The 14,424-nt window shown below is 49.0% G+C and overlaps 1 pseudogene; it reads right to left on the reverse strand.

Moving 5' to 3' along the window:
* Positions 1–293: 293 nt before the first annotated feature.
* LOC109692504 (large ribosomal subunit protein eL30 pseudogene) overlaps positions 294–14,424 on the reverse strand; it is an 81,448-nt pseudogene continuing 67,317 nt past the window's right edge.

Below are 14,424 nucleotides of genomic sequence, written 5' to 3' on the forward strand. Positions count from 1 at the left end.
CTCATTTGTCCTTGTATTTTGTTTCCACCTGACATAGGATCTGTTTATTATTTTTTCTCTTCTAGAATATAAGCTCCAATGTAAATGGTGGCAGTCCCTTATTCTCATCCCCAGAGCCAAGACGAGTACCTTAGGCTGTAGAAGGACATTGAAGACTTTGGTCTAATGGAACAAAGGAGGAAGGAAGGAAGGAACTGGCTTTCATGGACTCGTTTTTGTCCCCGCAGGAGCACTCACTGGAAGTCTCTGAGCCACGTTTTCTGGCGTGCCTCCCGAGCAGATATTGAGGGCGTTCATGGGTCGATCCGAGGCATGGCATCATTCCATATCCTGTTCACAGTCTTCTTCCACATCCTCACGTCCTCCAGGCCCTTCACTTCCTCTTCAGCTCTGTCCCCAACACAAGCAGCTGACTTTTGCTTCACAAAAGCATAATTCTATCACTTCACGGGAGGAGTTGGGGACAATAAGGACCAAGAGAGCATGACAGAGCCCCACCAAGATATGTGGGATGGTTAGAACTGATCCTGACTGGTCAATGGATGGACTCACCTCAACTGACACCCGGTTGTGCAGTGAGTGTGCTGTGAAACCGTGCCTCAGTGAAGTGGCCTCAGTGAAGTGGCAGATGCCCTCATGTCACCGTTTGTGAGTATGGCTGACAGATGATTAATATGGACTTCCTGAGTGCCAAGTTGTTTTGGGGACCATCTACTTGACCTTTACATGGCTCTATCCATTCGGAAGTCCCCTGTGTGGTTCTAGAATGCAGCCACGGGGTTTCTTCAAAGGCTCAGGCTCTCTCCAGGAGGAGAGACATATCCAGGAGCTCCTGTGGCTGTGTCATTCCCCGTGCATGCCACCATCATTTAAAAAAGGAATTCTGAGTTGGGTACATGGCCTGTGTTCCCAGCTACTCAGGCAGCTGAGGTAGGAGGCTCCCTGGAGCCATGAGTCTGAGGCCAGCCTGAGTGTTATGGTGAAGTCTCATCTCAAACAATTATTCTAATAGAGATGAAAGAGCATTTCATTGAGATTTTTTTTTGTACTTCTCTGAGAATAGTTTGTTTTCATTTTAAAATTTATTTATTTACTTATTTTTTGAGAGAGGGTCTCCCTGTGTAGTCCAAGCTAGCTTCAAACTCATTGTCCTCCTGCCTCAGCTTCCTGAGTGCTGGGATTATAGGTTTGTGCTGTCACACCTGATCTACGATTCTGTATTTTTAAATGATGTGCTCATATGTTAGATAGTGTGAATGAACTCCTTGTCAGAAAAAAAGAGAACATTAGCAGGGAATGGTGGTGCACACCTGTAATCCCAGCACTTGGGAGGTTGAGGCAAGAGGAAGTAGACTTCTCTTACTCCCATCTTTCTTTCCTTATTTTATTATTTTTCCATCATTAAAATTTCAAACATTTATATTGATGTGAAATAACACATAGATGTAAACTCTAGTTTTAAGTAGATTCACTGCTTACACTCAGGTCCTTTGTTATGATGTCTGTATTGCTGAGTTCTCCCTTCTCTCTCTCTCTCTCTCTCTCTCTCTCTCTCTGGTACTGGGCCTTGCTCTTGCAAGTACTCTACCACTTGAGCCACACCCCCAGCCTTTTTTGCTTTGAGGTTATTTTTCAGATAGGGTATCACTTTTTGCTCAGGCCAGCCTCGGACCACGATCCTCCTACCTGTGGCCTCCTGTGAAGCTGGGATGACAGGTGTATGCCACCCCCCCAAGCTCCCTTCCTTCCTTCCTTGCTGCCCTCCCTCCCTCCTTCCTTCCCTCCCTCCTCCCTCCCTTCCTTCCTTCCTTCTTTCCTCCCTTCCTTTCTTTTTTGCTTTCTTTCTTTTTCTTTTATTGGTTGACATAGGATTTTGTGTACTTTTTGCCCAGGCTGGCATCAAACCGAGATCCTCCCACTCTCTGCCTGCCAAGTAACTAGGATTACAGGCTTGAGCCATGGAGCCTGGCTTCTAAGTTTTTTCTCCTTGGTTGTTTTCCAAGAGAGGGATCTTATGTGTCAAGGTCAGCAGACTTGCCCCTGACCGTTCAGTGGGTAGATTTGCATTAAATCCTGGTGTTTCCATCACTGTTTCTCATGTCTGATGTTCACTTTCAGCCTCTGGCTTCAACATACCCAGGGGGTAAATGTCAACTGCTGTGGAGCAGTGGCATTGCCTGGCTGAGCAGCCTGGGTCCCAAATGCTCCTCCTAAGTCTGTGTTGCTTCTGTGGGCAACAGCTCTGGTACTCCGGCCCTCGGGAGTGTCCAGCTGGCTTTATGGGGTCTCCACCCTGTGGGCACACTGAGGACTCTGCTTTCTCTGGGCCTATTGCCATGCATGCATCCATTCACATTTTGCCTTCCAAAGTTTGATGCCATGCATTCTCTGCTCTCTTCTCTTCTGCTACATTTGTTCTGTAGAGTTTAGCCTTCAAAATATCCTTGTAATTCATCTTAATGGGGTTCTAGGTATAGCCTGTGGCTATTTGTCACAGTCACCCAAATGTCTCAAAATTCATTCTTTGTCCATGAAATTCAGTGACTTGGTCAAGGTACATCTTACATGTTATTTGAATGTTTTTCTTCCATATCATTGGTGCAGGAACATTTTTACTCTCTTCCGTGTCTTCGAGCTTCTTTCTGATTGGTTTCATATTTTTGTCTTTTGAACAATCGTTGTCTCTCTCGCCATAACTCCATCTTCAGTAGGGTCTGTTCTGTTTTTGATATTTGTAGTTGATCTGTGAGCTCCATAATGTTGTTTTGGTCTCAGCTTATTTCCCTGGGTGTCTTTTTCATGTAACTCTATCATTTAATTAATTCATCTTTGGAGTTTTCAAATGAGCTCATGTTCTTATTTTGTAGTTTCATAGCTGAGAGTGCTTGTGAAATTTTCTTCCAGGCTGAGTGTCACTGGCTCACACCTGTAATCCCAGCTACTTGGAAGATTGTGGTTTGAGGCCAGCCCAGGCAAATAGTTCTCGAGACCCCATCCAAATAACCAGAGCAAAATGGACTGGAGGCTCAAGTGGTAGAGCGCCTGGTTTGCAAGCCTGAAGCGCAAATCCCAGTTCCACCAAATTTTTTTTCTTCCACTTTAGGGATTATATTTTCTGGTAAACTGGATTGTCTTTTTTTGAAATTTTGGCGGAGTGTGTTTATTTAGTTCCCATCTGCTTTTTTTTCTTCCTTTTCTTGTGTGTGCATTTCTATCCAGGCATGCTTTTTGCTGCTAGCTGGCATGATTTTTGGGCTCATTTCTCAGTGTATCTGAGACAGTTGTAACTGTAGTTTGAGGTCTGTGAATTTATGTTCTGGACATTTTCCCTTTAGCCTGGGGTAGTGGTGGGATGAGGGCAGGGAGCTGGAAAACCCTGCAATATTTGGAGGAGATGCCTTCTCTCTCACTTCTGGGATTTTGTGAGAATATTATACTCGGGTTGAACTCTCTGCTGAGTGGCATAGTGTCCCTTTGGGCTGTGAGATACTTTGTTCTCATTGCCTCAGCCTTGTTGAGAAAAGCCAGCACCTAGGCGGCCAATTGTCAAGTCAGGCTGGTGCGACAGAGGGAAAGGACAAGGACACAGCCTGGAGCATGCCCCAGCGCTGTCGGGAGAGCAAAGACCTGAGACTGGAGTGAGCCCAGTCTCCCAATGCCAGTGGTGGTCAGCGCCCCACGGCTGTTTTGGGAACGTGTGCCTTGATCTGCCCTGGGGTGGAGGATCCAGAAGGTTCTGACGAGTTGGTGAAAGAGTCTGTCTCTATAATAAGGTCTTGTCGCCAGGGACCATCTGTGGATGTTTCTAGGGAGAGATGGGAAGGCATACAATTGACTAAGATGGTGTTCGTGTATTGCACCAGGATGTCTTTCAAGGCTCTCTTTTGTCTAATTAGCCATCGTAACCGTGTCTCCATGGTGACTTTTATGTTTGTACTCACAATAGGCACGTGTGCATCCATTAGAGGGATACAGTTGCCAAACGTAAGCTTCAGGGCCAGGATGGAGTGGCTTTTTACAGCACAGCCATCAGGGCTGCTGCAGAGTGTCCGAAAGTAAGCGGATGACGAGAGAGATGCTCTCTGGTGTCAGGCCTGGATCCAAGAGCATGGAATCTGGGAGAATGGGGAAAACTCCAGAAGGACAGATTCATCCATTCCTTTTAGAACATGTATCAAGGACATTTTTAACCCATTATTTACCAAAGGTACCAATAATGTGTTAAAGACCAGTTCAGAAGAGAATCTAGAGAGCAGACCTGAGTGTAGGTAATGAGGACTGTAGAGATGAAGCCAGGCATGGTGGTGCACACCTGTAATCCCAGCATTTGGGTGGCTGAGGCAGGAGAATCAGGAGTTTGAGGCCAGCTTCGGCTACATAGCAAGACTCTGCCTGTAAAAAGAATGTGGAAACGAGCTGGTTAATAGATGCAAAATTATCTTCTTTCAAGAAGCTAGGAATAGTGGGATGAGATTTAGTCTTTCATTTAGAAATAAAGTGGAGCCGGGTACCAGTGGCTCACGCCTGTAATCCTAGCTACTCAGGAAGCAGAGATCAGGAGGACTGTGGTTTGAAGCCAGCCGGGGCAAATAATTTGTGAGATCCTATCTCAAAAAACCCTTCACAAAAATAAAGATGGTGGAGTGGCTCAAGGTGAAGGCCCTCAGTTCAAGCCCCAGTACTGCAAACAAACAAACAAACAAACAGCAAAGTGAACAAAGTCTGGAGCCAAGAAATGCTCAGTAGAGCCAGTGAGCACTCTTTTGGAGGGGTGGACCAGCTGGAACGGGGGACTTTGGTGAGACCATGGCACCCAGGCTGTGCAGCAGAGGGGAGGCTCTAAAGGGGGATGGGACTGGGCGGGTGGATCCTCTCCTGTTTCTGCCATATGTACCTGGTACCCTGCAAAAGGCCCCAGATATGGTCAGTGCCTTGCAGACCTTGGGACATGAGAAGTGAGGGGACCTCCACAGACAGTGGAGTCAGAGCAGACAGACACAGAAGGCCAGGTCACAGTACACCAGCTCTGCTTTAGCACTCTCTGCTGCTCAGGACTGCAGTGCGAAGGCCTTTTGTGCTTCTCTTGGCTCCTTTGTCTGCCGGGCTTTCAGAACTGGTAAGACCTCTGCAGCCCGTTGGGTACTGACCATCCGCTCCAGCTATAGAAACAATACAAGAATGAGGCCCTCGGGTCTACAACCTGGACAGCAAAAAGGGGAAACCTACTAGCGTGGCATTCGACTATCTGGAAATGTCTCCTACTTGGGCTCAGGAAGCCAGACTCTCCCAGATGTCGCTACACACACTGGCAAACCCTTGTCACGGTCTTTCTCTAGTTTGTGTGTAATTCCAGTAACTTCTGTATTTTGAGGTTAATAATAAAGGAAGAGGTGTTGGTGTGGCCGTGGGCAGGAAGGAGCAGCTGAGAGCCTGTCGATGAGTCTGGGAACTGGACAAGTGTAAGACAGTTACAAGTTGGGCATGATGTAGTCCTGGCTACTCCCAAGGCGGAGATCGGGAGGATTGAGATTCCAGGCCATTGTGGACAAACCCTTCACCAGACCTCGTCTCAATCAATAAAACCTGCGTGGTGATGCCTGCCCCTTGGGCTTACAGGATACGTAGTGCAGGAAGCTTGCCTTACCACAGATGTGTTACACAGTTTTGACTAAGCACCATCAAAAATAACAATCAATCTTAAAAATCAAAACAAGAATTTAAAATTCCCACACGCATTCTGCAGCTCAGTGAAAGCAGAGAAGCTCTCAGACAGTCCTGCGTTATTGTCAGTTGTGTTTAAATTGTTGTCGGATCTGTTGAGGGTTTCTCTGCCCTTAATTTCATGATAATCTGCCTCCCCCAAAGAAAATGGGGCCCCAAAAGCAAGGTAAAAGTGAATGTGCTTAACTGAAGTGATAAAGTGACAATGTGAGATTCGTTGGAAGGTGGTGTGTCTTTGGCACAAGGTGGGCCTGGTTAAGGGAAAATGAGTCAAGCATTTGCAGTACATCATAGAAGTCTGCACCCCGAGTGTTGCAGAGTGTCCTCTATGGTGGTCCCCTTGGAACCACAGGCCACGGATGGCCAAGAGTCTGCCCTAACTGCTGGAGGAGAATTAGCTGCTGTCAGCAGGGAAGTGAGTGATGGCCAAGTACGTACTACACATCGGGTGACACTCAAACACACGGCAAGGACAGGTGCACAGTCACAGAGGGCACCTAGGTCTGGTTCTGCCTATAGAAACCACAAAACAACAGAACTAACCTATGTCAGAAAGTGTGGTGGGGGTGGTGACATAGGAGTTCCCGCTGCTCTGTGTAAATTACATGGGGCAGAGAATCCCATGGAACTTGATGGTCGGGAGGTCCCTGGAGGCGCCTAAGCACAGCCTCCCCCACACAGCCTCCCCGCACAGCCTCCCCGCACAGCCTCCCCTGCACAGCTTTTGCTTCTTGAGCGGGGGTTCCTTACGCAGGGGCTCAATTCATACAAAGTTGGCCACTGCGTACTTATATTGCATCTACTTTTTTTTTTTAATGTGGGACTGAGGTTTGAACTCAGAGCTTCGTGCTTGCAAAGCAGGTGCTCTATTGCTTGAGCCACACCCCCAATCCATTTTGCTCTGGTTGTTTTGGAAATGGAGTTTCTCAAACTATGCCTCGGCTGGCCTCTAACTGCGACCCTCCTGATATCCCATCTCAGTCTCCCAAGTAGCTAAGACTACAGGCCTGAGCCACTGGTGCCCAGCTTACATGCATTTTTTTCCCCCTTTGGCAGTACTGGGGCTTGAACTCAGGGCCTTGTGCCTAGTGCCTTAACCCTTTTTGATTTATTTTTTAGATAAGGTCTCCCTCTTGCCCTGGGCCAGTCTTAGACCAAGATCCTCCTAGCTCCATCTCTCATGTAGCAGGATTACAGGCATGCACTACCATGCCTGGTCCCCCAAGTACTTTTTAATATGCATATTGTGCTTAATAAAAAGTTCAAATGTTAGCTATCATCATCATTATTATTATTATTTTTTGTGGCACTAGGGATTGAACCCGGGCCTTGTGCAGACAACCACTGGGTCCCATGATTGGTCCTATTATGATGATTAATATTCCCACTTTAAGTTCTTTGGGTCTTTCTTGAGCTTTTCTTCTAAATAATGGGGTGACACCCTCTTCCTGGCAGAATTACTAGGAGTTGCAGGATCACGGCATCCTCGCTGGTCTCATTCAACAGATATTCACTGGGCAGCTGCAGGTCCGAGCACTGTTCTAGGTACTGATGATGAAGCAATGAACCAAAGGGCTGAAAATTGTGGGCTTATCTGTGACAGAGGACAAGGGGAGAGAGGCATGGCGGCATGCCGACAACTGTGAAACTGACAGCACCCTCTGCTTCAGAAAGCAAAATCCTGGGTGCATCTTCATCTCAAACGGCTAAGTTTTTGTTTGGTTGGTTTTGATTTGCTCTGTGAGTAATTAACTGCACTCGTGATAAAGTCTTGCTCAGAACAAAGCCAGGCCCGGGAAGGCTCGTGTATGGGAAACTGTCAGTGTCTATCTTTTCTAGAACTTCTGGTGCAGGCAAATTGTGAACTAGAGCAAACCAGCCTCTGTGTGTGTGTGGGGGGGTGAGGACCCTGCAGAGAATATGCTCTCTCTCCTGCTCTGAGGGACATGGCTGCCCGGCCCTGAGCCCACGGGCAGGAAAGTGTTAAGAAAGAAATGTGCTTTCCCACTGAACAAGAAAATCAACTTAGAAAAGAAATGTGTATTGGAAAATATCTATTTGCCTGCAAAATAATGTAAAAATAATGAGCTCCCATTCCCCTTTGATGTGCAGCGCACGCTTTTAAGGGAAGATGCTGCATTTCTGAGATACTGGGCCTGGCGTGTAATGAAGTGGTTGTTATGGCAACAACTTTCAAAAGCAAGTATTTTCTGAGAGATGTGCTCCACACAGCCAGCATGAGACAGGGAAACATGAAAACAGAGACAGGGAGACGAGCTCAACAGAAGACACCAGCTGCTGAAAGCACGGCTGTGGATCGGGGGAAGAAATGTGTCTCCGGGTCCCCAGCACCCTGGCCCAGCTTTGCAAATCTGCAGAGGAAGCCAAGCCCCCACCCTGGAAGTCCTGTCCCCACCCCCTGCAGGAGGAATGGGGAGGGGCATCAGAGGTTGCTGAGCTGAGGCAGAGGCAGGCAGACTGAGGAGGGAACTCTATCACCGCTCTCCATGGTCCCCTCCTCCAGGCTGGCCTCCATCTTCAGCCTCTGCCCCTCCCCTTCTCTTTGAACTCCCTCCTCCCCTGCTTAAGAGCCCCTGAGGCTGCCCCAGCTAGCTACATTCATCCCAGAGCCCAGTCCTCCCTCCTGGCATTCAGGCTTCCTGCTCACTGTAGTCCCTCAAGGGCCTGGAAGTCCTGCTGAGCCAGGTATGGCTCCAAGGGCTGGGATTGGTCACCTCCTCTAATCCACATGACAACCCAGGTACGACTGGGAGATAGGAGTTGCCCAGTCTATTGACTGAGTGAATGACAGTCTTCTTGGGTCAGCCCTAATTTATAGATGAGGAAATGGAGGCTAGAGGTGATAAGTGACCTGCCCACGTGCATCGTGGACAGTGGAGGCTGCCTCCTGTCTCTGCTTACGCTGTGTCCCTGCATGGAACGCCCTCTCCTGACCACAGGCCCCTTGACCATGGTGACAATATAATGCCACCTCTAAATGGGACCCCGGGATGTGCAGAGTCCAGGGACAGGGCTGTCACTACCCACTAGGGAGTCTAGGCTAGACTGGGGACTGCAGGGAATGGAGCCAGCTCTGGGGGACAGTGTCTTTCTGGTTCACCAGCTCTCCTGCAGTGCCTGGCACAGGAAGGCACGAGGGAGCCCTTAGTTGAACGAAAGGCACTTTGGGACCCAGACAGTTCTGGAAGGTTCTGGCGGGCCGGTGGATAGTTTTCGGGTCCATGCAGTCAGGGAGTTCTCAGGCCTAGGCCACGCTCGCCGGTGAGAGTGACGTGAGTGTGGGGGAGGGGGTGTGCACACGCACGTGCAAGGGTCACGCACGTGTGCTTATGTGTGGGGGGACCTGGGCGAGCACAGGTCTGAGGGACTGCTCCGTCCAGTGGTGCGTATCCAGGTGTGTGTGTGTTTCAGGAGGATGTAACGTGCGCGTGCGTGCGTGCGCGCGCGTGCAGTTGAAGGCACGTCCTCTGTGAGGTCATGTGGTTAACTGTGTGCAAGTTGCACACGTCTTGGGCGTACCGACACGTGTGCACACCTGGCCCTGGCGTAGGGTGCGTGTACATGGGAGATACGAGCACCTACGCATGCGCTGACCGGGTGTGCCTGTGTGGGGGGTGCGTGGGGCTCGTGCCAGGGTGGGACTGCTGCACTGGCCAGGCGGAGGGGGTCACTGAGGAGAGGGACTACATTTCAGCCCAGTGCTGCGTGAGAACGCCATGAGTCCCTGAGGACTGTGCCCACCGACTGGCCTCTGGATCATACAATGTAAGAGTTAGAGCCAGAAGTAGCCTTGGAAGCCACCTAAGTCCATCCCATGAAAAACAGAGAGGGGAAGTGATTTCCCAAGGCCACACAGCAAACCCAAGATAAAGCTGGAATTTGGACTTTGTATCTGGGTCTGGGGTTCCACACCTGCCACTGCCAGGTTCTTGAGGAAGAGGAGGGAAGAGCAATGATGATCGGGTATAAGTGGGAATTTCATTCCCACTTTAATTGGGAAACTTTTTTAAAAATATAAAGTAGAAATCTTTGTTGTGTCAATTAGTTGATTGACTATCATCGGTTTCAGGGTTAGGGAAACTTGGTCTGTGCTGAGTGAATTTGTTTATCAGGCAACACAACACACAACGGAGCCAGGGGATGGAAAAGAAATTCAATTAGGTGTGCGCTACTGAGTGGCGGGCTACATTTGGTAGGACTTTTAGCTTAATTGCTTGTATTTCATTAAGAGATTTCTTTATCCAGTGCATTCTTTGTTTTATAATCCCAGGCAGTGTCTGGGCGGCTGTGGACTATTTTCTGCATTGATTGAGGACGTGCAAGTGTGGGGATCCCTGCGACCTCAGCAGCAGCCTTGCCCGGGCTCCTGGGGCACACTGTCCTCATCCTTCCCGTCCCAAAGTTATAGCCAAAGTTGGCTAAGGGTCACATTTCTCTTGGAAGAAATGTCCATATTTCTTTGTCAGCTTTTCAAAGGGACATGAGCCCCAAAGAAAGTAAATCAACGAGGAGGACTGCTTTGCTGCTGTTTTTCTTCTTTTAATTAATTTATTATTATTATTGGGGTTTTTTTGGTGGTTCTGGGGTTTGAACTCAGGGCCTCACGCTTGCTAGGCAGGCGCTCTACCACTTGAGCCACTCCGCCAGCCCTTGCTGTTTTTCTTCCCCACAGAGATGGGTTGAATTGCGCACCCATTTGTAAAATTGTGAGTGAAGATAGTGCTAGGAAATAATATTACTTTGCATTCACAAAAATGATTTTCACGACTAGGATCCTTGAGAATAAAATCACTCCTACAAAATTTAAATTAATTGGAGAAATGATTATTATCAGGTTTTCAAGAGTATCCTAGACACTCAGAAATGGATGCAGTCTAAATCCAGTGGTTATTAAAAACGACCGCGTCGCTGATTCAACTGAGTCATTTACGAAGGCCTGGTGATGCTTCCTGAGAGAATTGCCCAATGCATAACCAATCATGGCTACGGAAGGCAAGCACCTTGTTTTATAGGTAAGAAAAACAAGGTTCAGAGAGGGCAAGGGGTTTCCCAAGAACACACAGCCAGTCATGGGCAGAACCAGGGCTAGCACCCATTCTTCCTGCATCTTTCCCAAGGACCTGGCTCTCTGTGGGGCCATCGGCACAGGCATGGCTCCAGACTCCTAAGAGCCGCTTAAGCACATCCCTCCTGACTCCGAGTTTGGTGCGGATACATTGATGGCTTCAAATCAGCCATGGTGGAATATAGGCACATGGCAGTTGGGGGATGCTGCACATTATCGCATCCATCTTATCCCCCATCATACAGCCGCCTGTCTGTGTGTCCAGAAGTCTGTCCACCAAACCACCCATCCGTCCATTTATGACACACTTCCTGTGTGCCAGGCCCACAGGGCAGGCAGCCTCGTCCAGAGGGGGAATGTCACCGCCTCCGGGGGGAGGGACAGCTGAGTGGATCAGACAACCTACACCTGTGTCATATCAAGGGGCTGGCCTGGACATAAGCCCATTTGGTGATTCGGGTCAGTCCTGTTATTTCACCATAACAACTGAGGAGATTGGGGCTCAGAGAGGTTAAATGAGTCACCTGAGGTCACACAGCCACTGTACATTCATTTGTTTATTTGTAGGACAAGACCTGATAGGCAACTTACCTCCTGTGCTCCAATCCAGCCAGAATGTCAAGGTGAAAACAGATTTTCAAATCTGTCCTTCAGAAATAAACCTTTAAAAAAACAGAGAGAAAGAAAAGGGAGAATAGGGAAAGTTATTTTTCCATCTTGCTTAGATGGGGACAGTTTTGAATTTAGTTTTTCAGATTGAACAATCGTTCCTCAAATGGATAGTGATAGCTGATCTAAAAAATAATCTTTAAAAACGTCTCCGAGTTGGGCATTTCCTCCAGGTGACATAACTCAGTGTGACAGAATGCATTTAAATTCACAGGACAGAAGCCGCTGGGAGCACAGTGTGGAAGGTGTCTGGGTGGCTGCAGGCGCGGTAGCCCTCTTCCAGCCCCTCTCCTTCCTCTTCTGCCCACGGGCAGTGGCCACTGTCGCTTCCCTCCTGTCCCCAGCACCCACAGGCAGGGCTAGTGGTTTTTTTTTTTTTTTTGGTGGTGCTGGGGTTGGAACCCAGGGCTGCACAGGCTAGACAAGCTCTACACTGAGCTGTCCAAGGGCATCCCCTCCCTCTCTCCCTCTCTCCCTCCCTCCCTCCCTCCCTCTCTCCCTCTCTCCCTCCCTCTCTCCCTCTCTCCCTCCCTCTCCAGTACTGGGGTTTGAACTCAGGGCCTTTCACTAGCTAGGCAGCCGCTCTCTACAACTTGAGCCACACCCCAGCCCTATTTGCTTTAGCTACTTTTCAAGAAGAGTCTCATGTCCTCATGTTTTTGTCCAAGACCAGAGTCAGATCACAATCCTATCTGCACCTCTTGCATTGTTGGAATCACAGAAGTGTGCCACCGAACCCTGCCTATTGATCGAGATAGATAGGGTTTTGCTAACTTTTTTGCCTGGGCTTGCCTTGAACCATGATCCTCTGATCTCTGTCTCCCTTGTAGCTGGGATTACAGGCATGTAAAACAACACTTCGCTTATTTGTTAAGATGGGGTTGTCCTACCATTTTTCCAGGATTGACCTGGAGCTACAGTCCTCTGGAGCTTGGTCTCTCTTGTCGCTGGGATTACAGTCATGAGCTGTCATCAGTTCGTTCCTGTAGCCTTCATTTCTGTTGTTTTTTCAACCCATCACTGTGTTGAGCATCTACTTTTTAGGCCATCTCCTGGAGAAACAAGGCAGATATAGCCCCTGCTTTTGTGGAGCTTGCTGTCTATTGGGGGGAACACAGACACAGGGCATAAAATATTTAAATGATTTATTATAATTGTGATAACTACATTGAAAACATGTGGGTGGCAATGAACAATAAAACAGGGAAACTGACCTGGTCTGGTGCTCAGAGGAATCTTCTCTAGGAAACAACATTGAAGGTAAGACATGGAGGAGTAGAAGTCAGCCAGGTAAAGAATAGGGGAGCTAGCACGTGCAAAGGCCCTGAGGCAGGAAGGAGCTCAGAGACGGTGAGGACTTAAAGCCCAGTCTTACTCTGGGCTTGAGTGGAGAGTGAGAGAGTGAGGTGTGGGGGATAGAGGGCAGGAGGTGAGGGAAGACCCTGATGGCCCTCATAGGCCATGGTGTTGATTTGGAACATTATCCCAAGAGCAGAAAGGCATGGGGGTGCAGACATTTAGCACAGCTGGGAAGAGTGTGAGCTCTGCTTCTTGCTCCATGTGTGACTTCACACAAGTTCCTCAGCCTTCCAGCACCCCAATTTTCTGTGTAAAAAACACATGGTACCTGTCTCCTAGGGTAGTTTTGGGAGTCAAGGAGCTGATAGACATAAAGGCTTATAACCGTGAGCAGCGCATACAAATTTACAATTACTGCAGAAGGGTTTTAATTAGGAGAATAATGTGATAGGGTTGGGCTTCGAGAACTCTCTCTCATCACTGCTGAGGACAGGAAAAGAGTGAAAGCAGAGGCCAACTGGAAGATGACAGCCACTGGGGCAAGAGGACAGCCGTCCAGACTGGGGTGGAAGCAGTGGAGATAGGAAGAGGTGAACGGACAGGACTTGGTGACTTCCTGGGTCTTCGTGCTGTGGAGGGAGGCAGGGGGACTAAGGGTGGCTCCAGGCTTCCATTGTTAACCTTTGGACATGTTGAACTTGACACCTGTGGGACAGTGCCATGAAGAGGTTGGGCAGAGAGATGAAACGCTGGGCTGCAGATAAATGACCGGGAGCCCTTAGCACAAAGATGCCACTAAAGGCACGGGGAAGGATGGGACAACTCAGAAAGGGCCGGTGGGGGTGGCAGGGTGTAGGGTCCCATGGCCGTGGTTTGAGTCTCCCCTGCAGGCTGGGAAGGTTTCTGATCCGAAGAATGAGGCTAATACCCACAAACCAAAGGGTCGTTGTGTGGCGTGAGACAATGTGTCTGCCCGCATCGCTTTCTCCTCTTAGTGCCTCTTTCTCGCTCGTCTTGCACACTTTTCCCACCTTGGTTTCTGAACAGCCATCCCCCAGCATCCAGAGCACACTGCAGGCCTGGTGCACCTGCTGCCCTGGTGCCTGGCCCCCAGGGTTCAGATCCTATGCCCCAGTATGGCTGCCACGCACAGGAGACAAATCGTCTTGGGATGTGAACCCTGGTCACGTTGGTGACCTCCATTTGAGTTTCATCCCTGCCTCTCTCCTTGCTTGGGACCTCAGGTGAGTCCCTGCCCTGTCAGGCATCTCTCTGCTTGGTGACAGGTAATTCTGCTCTGTACTAGTGGGATATAGCTCTTGTCACAAAGTGCCACCAACCAGGAGGCTGCAAACACAGAGATATATTGGCTTATGGTTCTGAAGGCTGAAAGTCCAAGTTCAAGGTGACAGAGGGGTACACTGCTCCAAGACTGCAGAACTGTTCCTGGCCTCTTGCTGGCTTTTACCAAGGCCTGGCTTGTGGCTCGGTCTCTCCAGTCTGTGTCTATCATCACATGCCATGCCTCTTTTGTGTCTGTGTGTCTGTTCTTATAAGGACATCAGTCCGGTGGCATTAAGAGCCCATGCCACCCCAGTATGGCTCCATCCTTGCTAACCACACCTGCAGTGACCGTATTTCCAAACCAG

The sequence above is a fragment of the Castor canadensis genome, chromosome 5 (genome assembly GCF_047511655.1).
Source record: "Castor canadensis chromosome 5, mCasCan1.hap1v2, whole genome shotgun sequence".
Lineage (NCBI taxonomy): Eukaryota > Metazoa > Chordata > Mammalia > Rodentia > Castoridae > Castor > Castor canadensis.